This window comes from Triplophysa dalaica, chromosome 21, assembly GCF_015846415.1.
Source record: "Triplophysa dalaica isolate WHDGS20190420 chromosome 21, ASM1584641v1, whole genome shotgun sequence".
Classification (NCBI taxonomy): domain Eukaryota; kingdom Metazoa; phylum Chordata; class Actinopteri; order Cypriniformes; family Nemacheilidae; genus Triplophysa; species Triplophysa dalaica.
The window spans coordinates 150,001-166,156 of record NC_079562.1 but is presented as its reverse complement, the minus strand read 5'-3'; positions in this window follow the sequence as shown (position 1 = coordinate 166,156).

Genomic DNA, 16,156 nt, shown 5'->3' with positions numbered 1-16,156 from the left:
CAGAGAGAGAGAGAGAGAGAGAGAGAGATATAGAGAGACAGAGAGACAGAGAGAGAGAGAGAATAAAGCTTCGCTTTTCCTCCAATTTATACAAGCAGAAGATAAGCCCTTAAAGGTTTTAAGGAGTTTTGACAAAACCTGTATGTCGCTTTGTCTACTAATCATAACTATCACATCGTCAGCATAAGCTGACAATATGAGGTTATCTTTACAATTTAGCAGACTTATACCATGTAATTTAGCCCTTATTTGCTGTAAAAGAGGTTCAATCGCTAAAGAATAAAGCATTCCAGATAATGCACATCCCTGCCTAACACCTCTATACATTTTAAACGGAGCACATAAATCACCATTGATTTTAAGAAGACTCTCAACGTCACTATAGAGTACTTTAATAAAGTCAATAAAATTCTGGCAAAAACCAAAAGATTCTAAAACTCTCCAAAGGTAACAATGTTCCACACGATCAAAGGCTTTTTCCTGGTCTAGGGAAATTAAACCACAATCTATGTTAAGCATCTTGGAGACCTCAAAAACATCACGGACAAGAGAAACATTGTCAAATATCAATCTGCCGGGAACACAGTAAGTCTGATCAGGATGTATTACAGTGCTCATCACTCCTGCTAACCGATTAGCCATTGTTTTTGAGAGAAGTTTGTAGTCACTACAGAGCAGTGATACTGGTCGCCAAAACCTGATATCGGTAAGGTCGCCTTTCTTAGGCAACAGGGTTAAAACTGCTCTGCGGCAGCTCAGAGGCAGCTGGCCTTCAGCCAAGCTTTCATTTAATACCTCCAACAAGTCCTCTTTTAATACATTCCAGAATGACTTATAAAAATCAACTGGTAGACCGTCGATTCCTGGTGCCTTTCCAGACTCCATTCTTTGAAGGGCTTCATACAACTCCCCTGTGCTCAAATCAACTGAGATTCCAACATTTGCTGTCTCTGAAACCTGGGGTAGGTCGTCAAAAAACTCACTTTCACCACCGTATCCTGCTCCGGGTTCATTTTTGTACAAGTTTTCGTAAAAAAACACAGCTCTCCTTCGGATTTCCACAGGGTCTGTCAATAATTTACCAGATTCGGAGCGTAAGGCATGAACAGTCCTACTCTGACCATTCTTCCTTTCCAAACTGAAAAAGAACCTGGAAGGAGCATCCATCTGGTTTATCCTCTGGAACCGTGATCTGACCAGAGCTCCCTGTGTTCTAAAACCCAGCAAATCAGCCAACTGTGTCTTCTTATTTACCAAAGAGTTAAAATAACTCTGGGCACCAGTCGACTCAGCTAATTTTTGAAGTTTTAGAATATCGGCCTCCAAGCTGCTCATGACTAAAGTAGCCTCTCTAGTGACGTTTTGAGTATACTGTATACAAAACTGCTTAATTTGGACTTTCCCAAAGTCCCACCATTGACGTAAGGAGTTAAAAGATTCTTTTGTAGTTTTGAACTCACTCCAAAACACCTTAAACATATCATTAAAATAATTGTCGCTTAACAGATTTGTATTTAGCTGCCAATATGCACTTTTTGGTTTACAGGAACTTAAAAACACAAAACACTGTACCATACTGTGATCAGTAAAACCCAACGGGGTGATTAAAACCCTTCTCACAATATTGCAATGATGTTTATAGACATAAAACCTATCTAGCCTAGCCAGGGAGATAGCGCTATCACGAACATGGGTCCAGGTGTATTGCCTTTGTGTCCCATTAAACTGTCTCCATATGTCACAAAGTTCATGTGCCTTAACAAACTGTATTAGACGATTCCGTGAGGGCAAATGGGGTTCAATATGGTTCCTATCTAAATCTGACGCCGTGCAGTTAAAATCGCCACCCAAAAATAAAAATTCTTCCTCACAACATTTTTGCAAAGCAGAACAAAGAACATTTAAAAACACCATTCTTTCCACAGCTGAAGTTGGAGCGTACACGCAAATCAAAACAAAAGTATATTTTTCAAAAGTGGCTCTTACTTTTAAAAGTCTACCTTTAACAACTTCCTCCACCTGATAATTTTGTGGAGTAAAACTTTTAGCAAAAAGAATGGCGACCCCTCCACTCAGTGTGGTGTTGTGGCTCAAAACTGGGACTCCATCCCACTCTTCTGCCCAATCGGCAGCGTTTCTTGAATCACTGTGGGTCTCTTGCAACATGCCAATATCAGCTTTTTTTTGTTTAACTGCCTCATACACTTCTGCTCTCTTTCTTATTTCTCGTAAACCGTTAACATTCATTGTTGCAATGTTTACTTCACCCATGTTTGGAAGAAAGAAAAACAAACCCAAACAAAACAAAACTGCACACACACCCTCTACATTGCTGCTCATTATAGTACTAAATTTTTTGACTACTGCCAAAGAAACTCTCAGATGTGAGTTTTGTCACAATCTTTTTTAGTCGATATATCTCTTTGTTTGAAAACGAACCTTTTGACATGAAAAGCCTAGTTTTGGCAACAAACTGTTTCGTGTCAGGAAAATACTGGTTTACACGCACTCCCTTTTTGTTTTTAGTAACCCTGAGAAAGAGTTTTATATCCTCGACTTCGTAACTGCCAGAGGAAAAGTCACCCTGAGATACACTAACGCTGGAATCAGACGACTCGCTACCACTTTCCATACCATCATCATCATCATCATCATCCTCAACATCTTGCACATCTACCTTCTTTGCTTTATCATATTGCAAGTCTTTAGTGTTTTTCCTTTTAGTTGGGATTTTAAAATCGCCCTGTTCTGCCTCCATATCAATGCCATCACAAAGCAGCTCAGACTGCAAAACATTAATTCCATCACCGCCACCGTGTGTGTCTTCCTCCACAACGGTTTGAGAAACCGGAGTATCAGCGTTAGCTGAACTGGTATTGTCAACCACAATATTGAGGTTAGATACCTGCGCTGCCTCACTCGCACTCGCGGACGAACACGCGTCATCTGCCTCCTTCGGTTTTCCTGACTCTGTCTCAGGTGAAGCAGTAAATGATGGTCCCGCCTCAGCCGACTCGCCAACACTACCGTCACCAACCGCCGACTTTTCCCCGTTAGTTTTACTAGGACATGTGCGAATTACATGACCAACTTCCCCACAACCGAAACATTTCATTTTCTCCGTTGTAGCATAAATAACATAATCACAATCTTCAATTTTAAGATGCAGTGACAAATCAAGTTCTTCATCTTCTTTTAGGATCATGAAAACAAAACGCCTAAAAGAAACCACATGCTTCAAAAGAGGAGATTTACAGCCAATTGATATCATTTTTATTGGAGACACCAACTTTCCATATCGAGACATAATTCTCACTAAAGTTTCCTCACTCACAAAAGGCGGAACATTTGACATTAGAACCTTCTTAGAGGGCATGGAAAGCGGGAGAACCGGGGTAAAAAGATTGTCAACAACTATGCCAGTTTCAACTAGCTGGTTTGCTTTTTCAACCGAACTGAGAAAAATAACTGTTGCATTATTCATTCTAGAGGCCGATCTGATATGATCATGCCCCACAACTTCACCTGCAGCTAAGCAACAGTCTTCCACACTCACCGCGGACGCCACCTTAACACCATGACGCCGCGTGAGATTTACCAAACCCTGTGACCGTGAGGCCGACATACTGCCCGCACCGTGTGCGGTAGCAAGCGGCCTGTAAAGTCAACACAAAATTATCAAAAGAAAAAAAGACAAGAGTTTTAAGACGGAAAAGAAGGAAAAAATAAGAAATAAACACTCAGACTCACCACGCGCTCCACTCACTCACTCACTCCGCAAAACGCTCGCACATGCGCACACAGACACAGAGAGAGAGAGAGAGAGAGAGAGAGAGACTTGGTTACACTACTGATAAGTTATCATCTGTTATTTCATCTTACTGGTCACTCACCTGTTTCGCTGTACCGATCCATTCAGCAAATTTAAACATCTAAACTTACCATTCTGTCTGCTTCTTCTCTGCCAAACCTGACACTACCACAGTGAACAGAGCCAAGTTTAGTTGATCTAAGCTTAAATAAGCATGCACTTTTTTGTTCCCTTTTTTATTAGATATTGTAGAAAAGTAATAGAAATCAGAAATGATCAGTCAGGTGCGTACATAATGTGTACATTATGTGCCCATTGAGCAAACACGAGAAGACAAGACAAGACAAGGTTCACTCTCATTTTATTTGTCCTGTTCATGTGAGAGTTAAATCCAAACTTTACACTCAGTGATTGGTTGAAACGAAAAATAACGTTTGTTCCATCGTGTGTATGGGGCAGTTGTGACTTAGAGAGAGTTAGGTTTGTAATCTGTCGCTTGTGGGTTTGAGTTTATACCGACAGGAGTGAATGAACTTCACTGTCATGAGCCACAACTGAGCAGCTCTTCAGCAACACACCTGAAGCCCCATGAAGTCATTCCCCTGCCACTGCATGTGTGTGTGTGTGTGTGCATGCATGCGTGTGTGTCTGTGTGTGCGTGTGTGCATGCGTGCGTGTGTCTGTGTGTGCGTGCGTGTGTCTGTGTGTGCGTGCGTGCATGCGTGCGTGTGTCTGTGTGTGCGTGTGTGCGTGCGTGTGTCTGTGTGTGTGTGTGTGCGTGTGTGCATGCATGCGTGTGTGTGTCTGTGTGTGCGTGCATGCGTGCGTGTGTCTGTGTGTGCGTGCGTGTGTGTGTGTGTGTGTGTGTGTGTGCGTGCGTGTGTGTGTCTGTGTGTGTGTGTGCGTGTGTGTGCGTGCATGCATGCGTGTGTGTGTCTGTGTGTGCGTGCATGCGTGCGTGTGTCTGTGTGTGCGTGTGTGCGTGCGTGTGTCTGTGTGTGCGCGTGTGTCTGTGTGTGCGTGCGTGTGTCTGTGTGTGTGTGTGTGTGCGTGCATGCGTGCGTGTGTCTGTGTGTGCGTGCATGCATGCGTGTGTCTGTGTGTGCGTGCGTGTGTCTGTGCGTGTGTGCGTGGGTGGGTGGGTGAAATGCAAAGAAACACAATGTAGGAAAGTTGCTCTTGTACATTTCTGAAATACATCTGAGTGTGTCACTAATGTTCTCACGACTCTCTACATGTGTTCAGTGTGAGCTGTCTGGTTGTGTGTTGTTAAGAAGATTTACAGTAATGCTTCTCTCTGTAGTTGCAGTGGTGTTTTATGTCAGTATGCCAGATCAAAAGTGTCTCTCCCGGTGGAGTCCGGCCTCTCCCGACGTTTTATTCTCCACAACTATCCCTGGAGGCCAGGTATAGTTGTGGCACATTTTGACATTTCTTTTGGCATCTTGGAATTCTTTTTAGCCAGTGGTTTCAAAAAGCGATTCAAAGTAGTGACAAGTGTTTGCTATTAAATGACTTGCTGTTATCTCTGCAGCACAGACAGAAAACTATCACATGGTTTAGTCTAACCCATAGGAAGTGTAATGTTGTAATTCAGCCCATAGTCTGGGTTAGTTGTAACATAGCCTGGGGTGAGATGCAACATTATGATATCCAGCGGGTTGAATTATACTAAGTGTGTGATTCTAACATGTTTGAATGATGTTACATCAGACACAGAGTCTTATAGCCATGAGTTAGCTCACCTTACAGCAAAAACAATGCAAGACAAAAATCATACTTTCTACTCAAATGTAGTTTTCCCCTCTAACATCTGCTGTGTCTGCCACAGGCCTCTACTTCCTCACATGTGGAATAAGAACTAAACTGAGCATGTGTGAAGTAAATCATGTGATTAGAAACTAGTTCCTGATTGGAGAGATTGGAAGTGTTACAAGCATCCCCAGTCTCACCATCTATACTGGGGTTTAGGTGCCTTGCCACCGTTCAGTGTTGCAAGATTGAAAAGGTCCAACTATAGCACCAAAGCTCAAACTATCCTCTTTGGAAGAAAATGATTATACACGTCAGATGTACAAAATACAGCTATTTCTCTAGACAAACTATTTCTGACACGACAGTCAGAAGACTTTGATGTCTTATCCATCCTGCAAAACTGTGATCCTTTTCCATTTCACTTTTATTTGTTTCTGTCGGTGCTTACTTTCAGGCTGCTATAGAGACTCTGCCTTCTTCTTTGACTTTCTTCACCTTCCTTCAGGACTGACCTAAGCTCCGCTGCAGTGGGAACGTTAACTTGTGCTTGTGAGAGAGAGTCGTTTTCCAGGATGTATTGTGATGCATGTGTAACTGCACATTCACCTTCTTCTTACAATCATGACGGCAGATGCAGAATCCACAGCTAGATCAACGAGGATAGAAGACATACAATTACACAACCATCATTAAGTGTAACAAAATTCTGAACTGATTGAACATTATGGGATATTTGACAAATATGATAATCATGTTACGTATGGCAACACTGCCACCATTGCCACTGTTGACCATATTTAATCCATAAATATAACCAGTTTATGTTTGACAATTAACATGCGCATTGACATAGGTTAACTTGAACAAATATTTTCTTTCTCCATGTTTTGGTATTTTTGCACATTGTTCTGGTATATTTTCATTTTAGGTTTCTGCTCCTGATAAAAATATTTTGTTAAATTAAAATAACAACACACCTTAATTAAATAATATACTTCAATTGAATAATTGACAGTTTCTGACAATCCAACAGCATTTATTTCACTTTGATCACATTTGACAGAGAGAATATACTCTATCCAGCTATATACTGTCTTGTTCCTTCAAGGACTACCATTTTTATTAATAATATTTGTTTAATTGTGATGTTTGTAAAGCTGCTTTGCAAAAATGAGAATTGTGAAAAGACGCTACACAGTATAAATCAAATAGAATTGAACAGGGAGCATGTGACGAGACATCTTCATCTCATGTAAGTGAACCTCATTTATCTCTCAAAACTGCTTTATGTTTATTTTGTGTTAAATATTGTGAATTGGTGCACATTTAGTTTTTTATGTCAGGAAAGTTAGTAAATGATATTTGACAAATAAACCGTACATGTGTCCTATGGTGTGACATAGCATGCATTTAAAGAACAAAGTTTATTATATTATTTCATATTATTATTATTTAGATTTATAATATAAAATAGCATGAGAGAGATTATTTTGCTGTTACGCCACAGGACACATTTACAGTTTATTTGTCAACTGCAAGAACACAAGCTCTCACGTGAGTTTGTGTCGATTTTAAAGATGGAAGTGCATGCTTCACAGTTGCTGATGTGTTCTTCTTTCCTGTAGCTCAGTGGTAAGAGCAAGGTTGTGGGTTCGATCCCAGGGTTTTGCAAATACCTATGTAAAATGTATAGGATAAAGCAATGTAAGTCGCTTTGGATAAAAGCGTCTGCTAAATGCCTAAATGTAAATGTGTTGATGTTTTTAAAGACCAATCTCCTGAGGCGTAAAGGTCACATGACAGATTAATCTGAAAACAGGATGTCATTGAAAGGCTGTCAATGGAGATGCTCTCTGTAGGGTTTTTCTCTTCACTACTTTCACAAAGGAGCCTGTTAATGTGTTTAGCTGTAGATGACATGATAAATGAAAATTCATCACTTTGTATTTGAACACAACATATTTAGTGAGAGATTCACGAGTCAAAGCACCAGCATGATGTTTTATTCTTATGGCTCTTCCTCATTGAAATGTTCTGCATACAGAAAGTTCATAGAGAAATATCAAAGAACTGTTCAGATGGAGACATTTTATAATGTTTTTGTGTTGTGTGTATGTTTGATGTTCTTAGTCAAGGTCATTTAGAATGTGTCACGTCATGTTCTGACAAATAAACTGTGCTCCGGTTTCTGTAAAACAATCTGTATGTCTAAAAATACAGTAATATATTTATATACTTTATACATACTTTATACATTATCTAACTACTTTATTTTGTAGTTAGATAATGGTTCTAAATGTAAGTGTAATGTATTATGCTGCACTGATATTCATGTGTCTGGATTCAGAAATAAAGTAAAATTGTTACAGGGACTACCAAAAGTCTGAAAAAAAGAGAGAAAAGTGGTTTATTTGAGGCCTGCACGGAGCTTCATCTGGTCAATTAAAAGAACAAACACATTTTCACACACTTTTCTTTGAGTTTTGACCCCGTTCTCCAGGATTGTTTTCACTCAGCTCTATCGTGTCATATATTACCACAGTAAACTGATGTGTTTACGTAGTTCAAGAATCTTCTCAGAAATGAAATAGTAGTTAATAATTGAGAAAGAGAAGCGTGATCTGTGTGTGTGTGTCTGTCTGTGTGCGTGCGTGCGTGCGTGCGTGTGTGTGTGTGTGTGCAGGACACCACAATGCTTCACAAACTGACTTCGCCCACTTTCTGCCATCTGATCATCACCCCATTGATAAAAGAAAACAAAAGTCTTGTTCTAGCCAAAAGAAAAGCAACATTTGTTTCTAGAGTTGCTGGAAACAACAGCAGTTTTGGATATGAAGTAAGAATATAAAGTCAGTGCATTATTGTGCAGTTTGATGTGTCTGACCTCTCTGTGCTCTTGAAACTGTGTAGAGTAAACAGATCTTCTGTTAGTCACAAACACTCGGAACTAATACGGCGAATAATGTGACACTGAATCTGCATATTTGTCCAGATGAACAGATGATTCTATATGCGCTTGTCACACTGCCATCTGCGGGAGGTCAACTCATTTCTCAATTCTGTGCCCACACTCACACACATGCACACACACACACAAGCACGCACACACACATGCACACACACGCACGCACCTGCAAAAGCACCTGCACACACACACACACACCTGCAAAAGCACCTGCACACACACACACACACACACACACACACATGCACATGCACACACATGCACACATATGCACACACACACACACACACACACCTGCAAAAGCATACTCACACACATGCACACACACACCTGCAAAAGCACTTGCACACACACACACACACAATCACCTGCACACACACATAGACGCACACATCCACGCGTGCACACGCACATGCACTCACACACCTGCACACACACACATGTACTCACAAACATGTACACACACAAGTGCAAAAGCACCTGCGCACACACACACACATGCACACACACACCTGAACACACACGCACTCACTCACTCACACACACCTGAACACACAATCACCTGCACGCACACATACACACACACACGCACACGTGCACACACACATGCACACACACACACCTGCACACACACACGCACTTATTTACCCACGCACAAACACACACATAGACCCACCTGCACACACACATGCACGCACTCACACACACATGCCCTCACACACCTGGAAACACACCTGCACACACACCTGCTCACCCACACACATGCACTCAAACACACATGCCCTCACACACCTGGAAACACACCTGCACACACAAACACATGCCCTCACACCCCTGGAAACACACTTGCACACACACACACAAACACACTCACACACCTGCTCACACACCTACACACAGACACACATGCACTCACACACTTGCACACATGCGCAAACACACACACACGAAGAGAGAGAAAGAGTGTTGTGTATGGTTGTGCAGAATTCTGGGTATGTTGTTGTTGTGTGTGTGTTTTGCATCAGGTTTCTGATCATTGGTGTTAAATCATTTCTTCGACTAATAAAAGATTTGTGTAGTGTGAAAGACGGACAGATGTGTATTCAATAAGTGTTTTGAAGAGTATTTGTTATGATTGTTAAATGGTGATTTCTCATGAATGATGAATATGATCATGTTAAAGTTGGTTTAAACTGTGATATATTCACTGTACTTGTTTCAGGAAGATGAGGTCATGCAGTAGTTTCAATCCACATTCTTCTCACAGATACTTCAGATTCCTCAAGGAAAAGGTGAGAAAGTCATTCTCTTTGACGTCTTTGTATGGCTGTGGTCTTCATCTAACACGAGTTGACAGTCAATTTACAACAACTCAATAGAATTATGTGTAGATTTAAACTTTAGTGGGGGGGGTTTGAGGAAATGTTATTGTAATATAAACATTTTACATTAAAATTGTATGATTGTCTGGAAAAAAAGAACATGTAACTATATATTTAGTGAGTAAGTTAAAGTGTGTTATGATTGGTGATTTGATGTGTTTATTTGGTGAATCTGAAGATGTGCGTCTGTAGAAGGAGATTATTGAGAAGCTCTTTTGTGTGTGTTTCAATAATGCAAGTTACTTTTCTATTGAGATTAATGTTGAGAGATCACAGATATAAACTGTTGTTGATCACATTGATCATTGATTTGAGACAGCAAATACTGCAGTGTCTCCTCTACATTGCTGGTTGCTTAGCAACGGCAAACACCAGGAGAGCCAAAGTAACACGCAAAATATAAATATGTTTGGCCCCTCGATGCATCTTTACTGAGACACAAACCACTGTACATTACATTGATTCATTTGGCTGAAGGTCTTATCCAAAACAACTTACAAGTATAAGATGATATAAACATGTTGTCAACACGCTAAACAACGTTAGTTCACAAGACCATAATACTAGAGGAATAAAGCTGGAGTGAGCAAAGGAGAGAATGTTCCTCTTAGAGAAGGTCATATCATCAGATGAATGAACACATGAGCAGAACCTACAGCATAAAAACAGCCTTGTTGTGTGTCATCGCTTATCAGTGTAGAAGAGATCTTTCATCTTTAGCATCACACATTTCTTCTGTTGTCAGATTCTTTATCATCTTTACATGAAACAGCCGCTGTTACCGTGAGCAGAGATCTGACGCTTCCGTACCTCACATCAGAATATTTATTTGTGAGGTCATCAATAACATGTTATTGTACAACTGTTATCCACAGTGATGTACACAATCCTCTCTTTGAATATATTATATTATATTTTAATATTGTTGTGGCAGCAGACACTGATGAAGAATTAACATCTGTTCAGTGAATTATATCATGATTGTGTTTCCATTCATGAAACCTTTGTAGATGCCATGTACAGTATATGTGAACACTTATTTCCGATAAATTGTGTTGAAAAGTGTTTTCGGTTAAAGTTTTTTTTAATATTACTTTATTAATGTTTTTGACGTTGCCGTCCTTATATCAAGTTCATTTCCTGTATGCAGTTTAAAAAGTTAGGCAGTAATATGAAATCTGTGCATAAAGAGAGTTGATTCAATGTCATGCAAAATTCAGCTTTGATTGTTCTAAAAATTAAAGTTCACAATGAAACTTGAAAGAGAATCATTATTCCACAATAAATCCTTGGCACTGCACTTCAATTATATTATTGTAATTTAAATGAGATTTTGCCTATTTATGACACTGTGTCTGCGAATTAATCCAATTTCAAAAGTGTGATAAAAACACAGAAGTTTGACTACAAGTAAAAAAAGAGAAGCTATTTGGAGTTAAGCTTTCTGAAATGAGTGCCATTGAAAAGCTGAAGATGAGGTGATTCTTAACTGCTGCCATGGCAACGGACGATAGAGAAACAGTTGCATGTTCAGTCCATTCACACTTTGGATTATTTAACGTCAGTCGTTCCTTTATTTCATATGTGTGTGTGACACTGTAGTCAGGCTGCTTCTTTCAACATCACAACGGTCCCTTTTTCAACCTATAAATAAAAGTTTAACAGCTAATGAAATGAATGATTTGCAGTTATTACATGATGGTCAATTGGTCAACATGACATTGGTGTTGATATGTGAAAGCTGAAGTTGAATGGTGAAATGAACAGTGTGGAGTGGTTCACTCAACCTGATTTTGCAGAGTAGTTGATGTCCTCGAGACAACATATTTTTTGACCTAAGGACTACATTTTTATAAATAAAACCTAAACCCACACCAAACCCAAACAATGACCATATCTTACACCTAAAGTCAGAGGGAAACTGAAGTGAAAAACAATGGTCTAGATCTGCCCTTCCCAAAGTGCGGACTCCGGACCGGGATAGAATTTGATCCGGACCCGCCAAGATCCAATAAAACATGCATGCAGGCACGCGTGTACACACACACGCCCACAAATCAATGTATTGGACCGATCGCGTAAAAAGTGTTTATTGCTCTTACACAAGTCTCTTTTTAATTGTTTTCAGTTGGCAGAGAGCGTTTTACGTCACTAGTGGTGTTTACAGACCTCTTCAGGTAAAGCGAGTAGATAAAATGACGCCTGTACAGCCCCGTGAGTGTGTGGTTTTGTTTTGTTGTCTCTCTCTTGGTCTAGCTGTGCAGCGACCGGCAGAAACAGAAGCACATTCAACCGACAGAACAAAACGCCGTTTCAAACTGTGTGACTGTTACAGACTGCCTGGGCATATGAAAATGAATGTAGTTTGTCTGTAAATATTTGCATAGTTTGTTGCCCAGACGGACATTTGTGCTGCATGATTTACTAAAAGTGACATTGAAGTACTATTTCATAAACAGAAAATATGTAAATGAGAACATCTTTTTGAATTTTGTCGTATAAAAATGCAGCACTGTATGTAACAGTTAAGACAGTAAACGCAGGTACGACTTCATGACGTCATGAATATGATGATTTACATATGAAGAGTTGACTAACAAAAAATAACTTTGTTCAAAAACAATGTTTTTATTGTGCATTCAAATTTATATCAATGAAACTGCAGTTGTGTTCTTTTGATTAATAATAATATAAAATACAGCTGACTAACACAATAAAAAAAAACTTAATTTAAAAAAAAATTAAACTGAGTTATCTGTTTTCCCAAATAAACTTTTCACATAGAGTTGATTTATTTTTAAATTTATGTTTTAATGTTTTTTAAAAGTTTTGTAATAACAGTTGTATCGGACCTTTGACGTTGACAAGAATTCAGATTTGGACCTTTGAATGTAAACTTTGAGAACCCCTGGTCCAGAAGCACCTAACCTTGGTTAGAAGATTAAACTTTATTAAATGTTGTCCTAAGTATATCAAACCACAGCTTTCCTGTAGCTCAGTGGTAAGAGCATTGTGTTAACAACGCAAGGTTGTGGGTTCGATCCCAGGGTATTGCAAATACCTATGTAAAATGTATAGGATAAAGCAATGTGAGTCGCTTTGGATGAAAGCGTCTGACAAATGCCTATAAAAATGGTAAAAACAGGAGAACTGGAGTGGTTCAGTGTTTAATTTCAGGTTCAGACACGGACAGTTTTCTCTCTCTGTTCTCCATCTGTTCCACTCATCATAACCCAGAGACCTGAAACACACTTATGTTCACTGGGAGACCTGCAGGTGTCAAGGTTCCTGACTTCATATGTAGACTCATGTAATCATTTCTCACATACTGTGACCTGAATGAACCATCATATTCAACATTGAGCGGGTGAACTTCATTAACATCTTTACTCCATTTCAACATGTTCAGCAGTCGCTGGCGGTGTGAACGTCTCTTGTGTCACTGAGGCAGCGAGTGACACGTTTCGTCTGTAATCAGCACAGCGGTGGAAAACAAAACCATTTACTTACCAGTTGGGATGAATCGGCACAGAATGGAATGATACAGCAATGAGAATAGTTTGGTGTGATGGTGGAAAAGTGCTCCTAGTTACTCATAGTTTGAATCAGTTTACCTGCATTCTGTCTCTCAAAAAACACTCTGTATTATAACTCATCCTAAAAAGGACAGCAGTAATAATATTACATTTCAATGAAATATTAGAGTTCAGATAATATTACAGCAGTATTTATTTGGCACACAGCATTAAAGAGCCTTTTACCATGAATTTGCATTGTATTTGTACATAATGTGTAATTGAAATGATGTAAATGTAACATACGAACTAAGACATGTGGCATATTTGTCACATGAAGGTTTGTTTTCAATTGACATTATTTTGGCCTATTCACAGAGAACATGATTGTATGAAAACAGGTTAAGACTCGAGAAGTCAGTGAATGCGGTAACTAACCAGAATACGCTGACCTAAATTCACACAAAACTCCCTCTCTTCCCTCCCGTCTCTCTCTTTTTCTGTGTCTTTGGTCACGGAAGGCTCTTAGATCTTCTGCTGTCTGTCTGCGTGCCGGATGGGATATTGGAGAGAGGGGCGAGGGGGATGAACGCTGCCATGGGGAAAGTCCTGCAGCACAGCAAAGCACACTTCCAGTAAAAACACAACTTGGCACAGTGTATGAAGAGCGCGTGCATGAGAAGAAGAAAACAGGAGAATGGGGTAGAAAAGTTCCTCGCTGTGCCAAACAATCCTGGAACAGACTGACACACTTTAGAGCGAAAGCGCTGTGGAAACGAGCCGACGGAGACGCTGGAAATCTAGGCCACCTCCAATCAAGCATCTCTAAATGAACTTCAGATAAACCTGCGCTTCTCTCTCGCTCTCTCATCACGGATGCATATTTCTTCTTTTTAGCCGACTCTCATCTGATTATGATGCATATGATTGTCAGTTTATTGTGCCGTAGCACAGCTGCTGCCATTAAACTTCTACAAGGTCATCAGAACCCTCTCCAGTTATAAATGGAATCACAATAATGGAAAACAAGAACGTCCTCTTCCACGATCCAATCATCAAACTTTCTGTCAGAAGTAAAAAACAACAGAGGATCTGATGGGTACATATAAAACTACTTTACATCTGTAATATCTACAGCACAGGTCAGTTCAGTGAAAGAAAACATTGTGCTCAAAAAGATCCACGTTTAGCCTCTAGAACCGTTTTCTCCAGGAATGTTCTGTGGATGTCAAATGACTTTATTAATATATACCTTTACCAAATATCTAACCAACAACAGGCGTGCATCCGTTTTATTTTATTTTATTTTATTTATTTAATGTAGATTTAATTACAGAATATACTGCACACATCAGGGTCTGAAGACATTTGAAGAGTCCTCACACTTTACTGAGATCAAAGTGTTCTCTGGTAGTGACGGAGCAGCTGATTCTATTGTTCAACCTTTGTTTCCAAACAGGTTTGGTGTCAGATGCTGACTCTGAAACACCTCCATGAGAGAATGAGAATCCACAAGAGCTCCGGTGACGCCTCTGCTGCCGAACCTAGAGCCTCTTTCTCTATCGCTTGATCAGATGCTTTTATCTAAAGTGACTTTTTACCATGTATAAAAGAAAACATCTGAAATGTAATGTGTGTATGCTGTTGTCGTCAATGTCCACATGATGTTTAAACTTCAGCTGAAAAAAGTCAAAGGTGTTAAGAAGTTCTGATGACGGCATGAACGCAGGTCAGGTACTTCATCATTCATTGTTCTTTCAGACACTCTTCATGATTCCAGATCACGTGACCTTTCAAACATGATTCTTTAGTATTTGACAGTATGTGACATTTTTGTTTTCTTGGGAAATGACCAATCTTCTACCTGATGTGGTTTAGAGCTGTGTGACGCTGCGAAGAAACTGAAACTGGACCTTAACCAACAACCCCCAGTTGAAGTGCATTATATGGAGAAGAACCCTGGAAAGTTTTCCTCAAATAGTTTTTGACAGAAGAAATCAACACTTGAGTGACATGTGGGTGAGTGGATTATCATGACATTTTCATTTGAAAGTGAATCTTTTTGATCTGAGATACCTCAGAAGTGAATATTATAGTTGTTACAGAACAGATGGAGGAATATATTCATCTGTGTGATGATGAAGAGAGTTTTGACTGAACATACATCATGTAACTCTGCACATTATACACAAACATGATATGTGAGGCTCCAGGTATTGAGTGTTCATAAAGCTTCCCTGCGATCATGTTTGACCTCTTTGTGTTGTTACGGAGTGCAGATGATGTGAACATTCAGTGAAAGAATGGAGTTCCTGCTGGAGACGAAGGCCTCGAGCGTTCCACAGACACTCTAACAGCTGAAGTGAATTTACTGACCTACATGTCCATGAAATGATTTTACATCAAAGTCATTCATTAAATTCAGAAGCTCATTTCTTAACATTCACAGACGGAAGAGAAGGTTAACAAGTTCGGTTGATTTCAACATACACAAACAACACAACCACTGCTTTCTTTGTCTTCAACCTTTGGGAAACCTTAGAAAGACTTGACTTTTGTCTCTTTATGATGAGACGATGACAAACACTTGTGCTGACATGATTTATTCAAGAAGATATTTGGAGAAATGTCTTTTATGTTCATACAATAGAAGTCAATGAGGTTTAATGTTTACATTTACATTTAGCAGACACATTTATCCAAAGCGTTTAGGGAGCAATAAGTAATA